At 34.1% G+C, this 9,257-nt stretch overlaps 1 protein-coding gene across 1 annotated transcript in view; it reads left to right on the top strand.

Moving 5' to 3' along the window:
* LOC106684489 (uncharacterized) overlaps positions 1–9,257 on the top strand; it is an 88,917-nt gene that overhangs the window by 59,590 nt on the left and 20,070 nt on the right. The gene's annotated exons all lie outside the window — the stretch shown is intronic.

Below are 9,257 nucleotides of genomic sequence, written 5' to 3'. Positions count from 1 at the left end.
TAAACAATTGAACATATATGGTACCCTATAGTCTTCAATGCGTTTCCCAAATCTGTTGTTATATTGTGGTTCAATAAATTTAGCTTTTTTTGTTTCTAACCTTTTTTAAATATGTGTATTCATTAATTTTAGGATAATTTTGCAAAAGTTAAATAGTTTAGGTAATATAGTGGCAACAATGTTGAGATAATATGATTTATGACTACGTTGTGTTATCGTTTTCAAAGTTCGATGCTGAAGATTTGCAAGTTTTGATATTCTCTTATTAAAAATTCTGGCGGATTAAAACAAGGATGTTAAATTAATGACCTGAAGAAAAATCGAATGTCTAAAAAAAATGAAGCAGAGACATTGGCGTGACATTAAGCTCTTTTCGGTAGTTTACATATTTTTTTTTTTTTTACTGCAAATATGACCCATCTTGAAAGCACGGCAACACCGATTCTCCTCGCAATGAAAACCTAAAAACTTTTTAATCTATTTACAACTACCGGCCGAAGTGGAAGCGTTACTGTAATCGGCGGAAAAATTCCCAAAGGGTTCGACAAAGGGGACCTGCTGACTCCGCAGGCGACACAAAACCGGTCCCACCGAGGCAGTACCCACCTGGACAGGCCATTTCCGATCTGTCACCTGGGGAGACGGCATTGGCCTATAAACCTCGAAGTGCTGAGGCAGCGACCCGTAACTGGGTTCTTCGAGATGGTGACTCATTGGAGCATCTCTGCTTCGGAGGGGGTTCCTCACGTCCGTCATAACGGGGGTCGCATGGAAAAAAGAGAGGATGTCAAATGGGAAACGGAGTCACGTGGGATTCGGAAATAGAGCAAATCTTCTTCTCGTGATGAATGATACTCTCTGTCAGGAATGTAGAAGCGATAATTATCTTAAAGGTAGATGGAATCACTAGGTTTTTATATAAAATTATATCGTGAATCTATGGGGATATTATTAGAGGAAGCAACACTATATTGGCTTTTTTCATACTTCAACAATCTCAGATAGAGAAAGTACTAATCCAAGAGTCTAAGAGAAGAAGAAAACCAGTAATTTAATCCTATTTTTTATTACTTCAATGAAAAATATAAACAGTTAACAGTTAAAACTGATGGCTCTGCCGACCAAGACGAGGGAGAATAAAAAATAAAGGCTGCTTCACAAGTTACCAAAAAAATTTTTTTTTAAGTTATTTAAATCTTAAAATTATTAAAAATTATATCATAGAATCCGTTACTCCTACTACTCAATTGAGAGCTGACATATATAAGTACGTCGGGGAATATTGAATATAAACGGCTTTGTTTTATCATATTTTACTTTAAATAATGCCCTATTAAGTTTTTTAGTGTTGCAGGTAATTTTAAAAATATGGATCTTCGAATAAAAAATAAATTTATTATAACGATTTGAAATAGCCGCCTTTCTTAACTTTTTTTCTCCTCCAGCTCTATAGTAGTTCCTCGACTACATGGCAGTCGGAGGAATTTAGGGTTTAGGTTTATCATTTTGTAATAATAATAATAATTTATTTATTTATTTATGGGGCTACCACTGTAAAAATAGAGTTGGCCTGTGAAGTACAAAATTTAACAATCATTGTAGTAATAATTAAATAATAATAATAACAATCAACAAACTATTTGATTATTATATATATTATTATATGTTGGGGCGAGGGGCTTTTCGTGAATGATGAAACCGACCTATTACCCAGAGAAAAACTGCGGTTGTTGAGACGATATGTCGAGCGTTGGGTGAGGATCACGAGCAAGGTGAACTAAACTCTGGTGAGTTAAAAAGTCCTGACCTCCTGACTGCCGACTCTAGACGCAAGGCTCCGACTCAGCCTCTGGACTCTAGGCAGCGGACTGTAGACTCCTTTATCAGTCTGTATACAGAACTAATTCCATTGAATCACCTCATAACTCCATCTTCTGATGCACCCCCACCCCCTCCCTCACACTTCTTTTCGATAGTTTTTCTTATTATTTCACCATTATCTATCGGCTTTATTAATTAATGTTTTTATTTTTATCTTATATGCAATACAACACGAGGAGACCCTTCACCTCCGGACTTAAAATAGCTCCTTTTTTAGAATGGATAGCTCATATATAAGATTAAACATAACAGGTAACCTTAAAATACCAAAGGTAGTAAAAGATAAGACACAACACGAATTACTTTTCTTTTTCACAGTAATGCACTTACTAATTCACTTTTTATTTCTGTTTTTAGAGGGTTCGGAAAAAAAAAATAATAATTCCATTGCAAATCGCAATGTTGTATACCGAGCCACAGCGATGTATTTATATATTTATATTATACATGCCTACCACAACAAACCTCCTTAACTGCGTAATAAAAACAAATTTAATTTTAATTATAAAATAAAAACTGAATTGTTATTAAAAAAAAAAGAAGTTTCATCACAAGCTGGACATAGCTTCTGTGGGTCTAAAATATATTTGTGCAGGTTTATCAATTCATTAATATTAATTATTATTGCGAAAGTCCAAAAAAACACCTTATCGTCTTCTGCATCTTGATAACCTTTTTGTTACCTTTAATTATTTTTTATAAAAGCTAAAAAAAGATATGGATATTAAATTCCGTGTTGTGAAGAACCCAAAGAATTTCGCTAAATTCATTAGAGGTAATAGGACAGTGAGAGATAATCCATCATGTATGATTTACAGGAGTAGCTCCTCTTACACCTAAATCGATCTTGAGGGCATTTTATTCTGAATATGAACTCATTCATCGAATATTTTCACAAGGCTTCTTGCCGAAATATATTAAAAAAGGAACATTTTTTCTAAATTAAGTGAAACCTGGGCTTTATTTTATTTCGTTCAGACTAAGTCCAAACAAATCATAATGAATAATAAATAAAATATTCAATAACATTTATTTTATTTTCTTAAATTAATGCGAGAAATTTTTATCCGATGAAAATTCCTGCCGTATTCCAATATTTTTATGATTGTAAATGGCAAAACTGAACGAATTTAACAGAGTATTTAAATCTATACTCTCTGAAAAAATATGTAAAACTTTAAGTTACTAAATTTTCGATTAAAACTTTTTAGCTTACATTTATGTTGAAAACCCCACGAGAGAACTGTTAGATCTCAAAACCTACTACTTTTCAGAAATTGCCTTTAAAGTTTAAGTCCGAATGAATGAGAGGACCTTCTCCGACCTCAATCCTTCGTAAATAATTCCTGCTATTTTGTGAGCCAATGGGACAACTGGCTGGAACATATGTAATACCGAATTTGATAAATCCAAGAACCTTTTTTGCGAAATCTAGAAACATAATCTAAATTTGGAGTTATAAATCAACTCTATAAGGAGAACATTGGCGAATGAGCTTATAATCCGTATAGTATTCGTTACAATTCAAAACTGAAAATTTGCTAGTGGAATGCAAAAATCCTGTAGTGAAGATGCGATATATCGAAATTACAATCGATTCACATTGGTAGTTCATATTCTATTTGGCCTCATTACTATTCAGGTCAAACTATGACAGAAAAAACATCATTCATTTAAATTTTATAATTCGTAAGGCACACAATACAGAGAGGCAAAATAATAATGGCCACAGGTGCATTTGGAGGGCGACGAATAACATTAAGTTGTACTGGTCAACAATATTATTGCTAACGAAAATAGAGCCGAGGATTGCTAAATTGGTATTAGCACACCAGGTTCATCCTTCTCATTAAGATGATTTCGAATGGTTTTAACTTTTTTTGTATTACATTCTATTCTGAGTTCAATAAATAGTTTAGTAATTTCCAAGTTCAATGTTTCTAATTTAAACCTTTCTTTGCTATATTTTACGAAAAAAAAGTAGAAAAATTAATACATATATATTTCCCATTAATAGCTGTAAAATTTTAAAAAAAATTAATTTCCAGGGGGCGCTAAGTAATATTTTTCCTAAAAAGCGGGCGGGTAAGACAAAAAAGTTTGGGAACCACTGGTTTAGATCAAGGAAAATGTTTTGAAGAAGATGGTAAGGGCTTGATTGTGTTTTGGGAACAATCCTGGCTTTTTTTAAATTCCGCCTACCCAGTAGCATAGCCTGGAGCTGGACTTGGTAATGGCTAATAGCCATCTATTCATCTGATAGTTCTTGAGATATAGTTTTTCATTAACTAAAACTTGTTTTCCGAAAAACGAGAAACTAACATTTTGGAAATTTATTTTGGCGAATAACAATGTAACTGCTACTCCTAACGCTGATAGACATCTGTACGTCTTTAATTTAACACAATAAATTCAGAAGATATTGATTTGTGATTATTAAAAAAAAAATGTTGCTCTTGGATGTATGCCTAAAACTATTGAATGTAAACTGCTCTATTACGGCTCAAATAAATTCAAAACTGGTTGAATGTATTATAATATAGTTGATAAAGCTAATTTTCATATGCTGCAGCTCATATGAAAATTAGCTTTATCAACTATATTATAATACATTCAACCAGTTTTGAATTTATTTGAGCCGTAATAGAGCAGTTTACATTCAGGCATTTCCATGATATTTGCAAAAATTAATAAACAAAATATTAATTTTTCCTTATTCAGAAAATAATGCTGCTTATTTAAAGCCTGCATCTCAAGAAATATTGATCGTAGAGATCTTTTTCAGAGCTCAATTTATAGAAAATTTGCGCTACTTTAAATAATATGCTATGAATTGTTTCGTGTTGTAGGTAGTATTAACGATATGGAGCTTCAAATGAAAAATGAGCGAAAACTTCAGGTTTTTCTCAAATAAAATGAACCTCAGGGGACGTACATAGTTTAGAACTGTACGTAGTTTTCATCAAAGTAATCAAATATGGCGGAGAAAAAACTCTTTTTCTTCTTCTCTTTTGTTGAGACTATCAGTGGTCCTTTCCACTGATTCGTCCAGTCTCTGATTGTAACCAACTGCTAAACAACGAACATCAATTAACAATAAATTTAAAAAAAAGTTAAATAAAAACTTTTAAAACTTAAATCATCATTAACATTTTCATAATTATTTTTACAAATATTTTTTGGCATGCACCCCCAGGAATGTACCCCTTACCTCTAGGCCTAGTACGCATGTCAGGTAAATCTGACAATGTGGTCATTTCTTAATTTTTCCATTGATTTATTTTTAATAAGTTGTGGTGAAGGGGTTATATTTTTGTTGTGAACCATAACATTTAACAGACATATGCCAGAGGCACAGGGATAATTAAAGAAGAAATAAATGCATATAAAATATCACAGATGACTGCTCATAGTTCCCTGCTATATTTATTTCATGGAGAATTTGCACCCCTTTATCCGTACCAACTTTGACACTTCCTGAAAAGCTAACGGAACACCTTTGCCTTCAGGGTATCATCGCTGTTGCAAAGCCATAGAGATCCCTCTTCGTTACAGCAAGCTACGTGATCTGTCCCAAGTGTAACGTGGGAACACATCAGTTACCGCAGCAGTGCCTAACAGAACAATAAATTTCCTACCGTTGACCAATTAAATCCTGATGAGGTTGCAACATGAGGAATCCGTATCATAACATTTAAAGCCATAAAGAACCATCTAATTTACACTTAATCGGTTTAATGAATAATAAAGACATGTTAGTGTCACACAACTATACAATACTGATTGGTATCCAACTAGATTTGATACATAAGGGGCCAGTGGCTAGACCATAGTCGGACTTTGTTCAAATTATGTCAACATTAATCTATTCGTCACTTTCACAACAAATTATTCACGAAATTTTTTTGTACCATTCCTGAAAATAAGAACATTATTACATACATACATAATAAATGAAATTTAATATGTATACTAGTGCGTCATCTCTCTTGGATTACCCAGTGGCATCATAAGGTGTTGATTGCAGGGTCCAATTAAAGTAGTGCAGGCTAGCTGTAGTCTATGGCTAACGCCATGGAATTCATGGAACGTGAAGGGATATGAAATAGGATTTTGTTTTTTTAATTGACCCCCTTCACCTCCGGACTTAAATAGTTGCTGAAAGGATAGCTCATATGTAAAATTAAATATAACAGGTAACCTTTAAATACCAAAGGTAGTAAAAGGTAAGACACAACACGAATTACTTTTTCTTTCTACACAGTAATGCACTACTAACTCACATTTTTATTTCTGTTTTAGAGGGTTCGGAAAAAAAAAAAAAAAATTTACCCCCTTGACGAAATAATTGTGTATACGAAATGTAATTTAATAAATACATATAGGTACTTACATATCTGTTAGTTTGTACATATACCTACCTATATGTATGTATTCAATTACTTATTTCGTCAGAGGGGTCCGAAAAAAAAAATATTCCCATTTCGTATCCCTTCACGTCCTATTAATTCCATGGCGTTACCCATAGGCTACAGCTAGACTGTACTACCTTAATTGGACCCTGCAATCAACACCTTATGATGCCACTGGGTAATCCAATAATAGGAATAGGGTATATGTAAAACTGAAATAGAACTAATTTACTCAAATTAAACGAGAACCGAAAATTAATCTGTTAATTATCGGAATAATTTTGTAATAGAATAAATCTATGTAAGACCAGAGGGCCGAAGCATATTGAGTAAACAATCTCAGCATTTTTAGTAAAAAACCGATACGCACCCGTCCTGTAGGTTTTAACTATTTGGTGGCCGACCCACGTAATAACTTTCGACACCCTAGCTAGAGAGTAGGTTAGTGACCGGTAAGAAAATATCCCTTCCGACCCTAGTTGGTGCATTTAAGGGCATTAAACTAAATAATTAAGAACAAAACTAAATTGCTTGTCTCAGAATCCAAACATAAATGAATTTAAATACGTCATGGCAATTATAATCACAACGATTGAGCCAAAACTAAAAAACTACTTATTGACAAATTCCAATTAAACGTTCTATTTACGTAAATAAAATTATTAGGCTCTGGTTTGTTGATGAGAAGAATCTTGTAAGTACTAAAATGAGTTTAAATTAATTAGGCAGTTAGAACAATGTTGACCAACAATCCCGTCATGGCAGTGTCCCATTCATTATAAAAGTAAGTTCAAATAATAGCAGTTCTGTTATAACTATAGTTTCTAAACACACTGAAAATAATTCTCAAAAATCTCTTCTCATCTTAAACCCAATAATTTATAGATATTAATTTATCAAACTTCCTAAAAAGAAAATCCAGAATTGTGAATAACCCATTTCGCTGGTTATTATAACTTAGAATCAGGAATGCAATAGATTTTGAGCGCGTGCCAGTCAATTGAAGATACCAACTCAGAAAATTTTAAATATGCTTAAAAAAGGTTAATGAACCGAAATTTAACAAACGGTTCTTTTTAGATCAGAACTTCACCTTTCTTGATTGTTTTCAATGACGAGGCTTTATGATGAGTATTTTCTGATCATTATATAGATGGATGCAGAGAATTACTGAATGTCAGAGTTTGCTCGTTAGCACCAGCGACAGAAAGTAGTTACCTAACAACTGCATTTAGATCCTAATAAACAACGTTCGATGTGAAAACACATATAATAGGGAACCATTAATTCGCAATTACTTCATGAATGGGTAGAAAGTCATTCGGGGCGCCTGTGCTGTTGATGTCTGGAATACAAAATGAATTTATTGGGTTTTAAATAGTTTGATCACAGACCCCTGAGGAATGATTTATGGAGGTGCAATCGACCTCAGGGAGTCGAACCATTTCAATAGTGAAAGGTTGAACAACCTACCTTGAAGACTTGTAAAATATAGCGTTTCACCTCAGTACAGTTCAAATTGGGTGCTCCTTATCTGATTTAGGATTTCTAATCATTTCATGGATAGTTGCTAAAATGGAGAATGGGCAGAGGTTGCCACTACTGAGAAAGTACTTTCTAAAGCAATATGTAAGTTAAGAATGGAAAATCCTTTATTTTTAATTTTTGTAATAATATTTATTTATTAATACTACAATCTGCCGAACCTAGGGAATAAATAATAGTGATAAACAATCACAATGAAACCAAAATTGTAAAATAAATAAAAGTAATAATAATATAAACAAGGAGAAAATAAAAAAAGTAAAATTTTGAATATACATAATAAAAACACTAGTCACATTTACACTATTATGTACAATATTTACACTCCCGACGTGAGAATCCCCGGCCTCATTTTATCCCCTACGCATGAGTGGTAGACCAGGGTTCTTCGAGATTCCAGCGCAGCCCTCTCACTGTGTCACTGATAATAAGCTACTAGAGGCAGAGTAGGTGCGCTAAAGCCGCAAACAACCAATAATTTATTAGAGTTGAAAAATCGAAATGGTATGACATACCACAAACGTTAAAATACTTTATTAATGCGGACATATAACATAAACAATATTTTATCATTCTATTCCTCTTTCTTCTATCCCGAATGTATATTATATCATAATGAAGTCATTAATTAGATCCTAGTAACCCTATTTGATATTATTAGTTGAAATTTTTGCACTTTGAGGAATATTTGCCACTGCCGTTGTAAAGACTAGGATAGTTACAAATTTTAATAACTCTGATGAGACGATATTCGCTGTAAAAAGAACCACTTTCTATCTACTTTCCAAAAGTTTTCAAATAGACTCAAGTCCTCTACTGATTGGATGGTATCGTCTAGGACGAGATCGTTGATGTACCATATAAATCTCGTTTCGTATAATTAAGTATATGTTCTCGCCTCAGCACAGACCATCACCTAATGAAACTCCAGACTGAGGTAAATACCACCTTCAACCGAAATGAGGCAACGGCCATGATATCCATCGCCTGCACAAAGGCATTCGACTCCGTGTCTCACGGCATTCTATGTCGTAAGCTCGTGGACCTAGAGTCCCCAGAACAGCTCTACAGTGTGATCGTCTCATTTCTAAACAGCAGGACCCTGGCTGTACGGGTTCGTGAACACTCAACATCTATCCCACTGACTTGCGAACAGCCTCAAGGAGCAGTCCTCTCGCCAGTCTTGTTTTCAATTTATACTGCTGATGTGGTTGGCAGAACTACAAGAAGGCAACGGTCGCCGCTTACGCTGACGACATTGCCATCTACAGCAGCAGTATGAACGCCGAGACAGTTCTACATCAGGCTGAAGCAGTATGCTCTGAGATTGTTCAAAAGCTGGGCTACTTGAACATCTCAGTCAATGCAGCCAAAACGGACTGTGTTGTGTTCGCGCACACAGCGCACAAGAGATCAAGA

Source organism: Halyomorpha halys, unplaced genomic scaffold (assembly GCF_000696795.3).
Source record: "Halyomorpha halys isolate HHAL.00 unplaced genomic scaffold, Hhal_1.1 Scaffold586.1, whole genome shotgun sequence".
NCBI classification, from domain to species: domain Eukaryota; kingdom Metazoa; phylum Arthropoda; class Insecta; order Hemiptera; family Pentatomidae; genus Halyomorpha; species Halyomorpha halys.
This window is presented reverse-complemented; position numbering and strand designations above follow the sequence as displayed.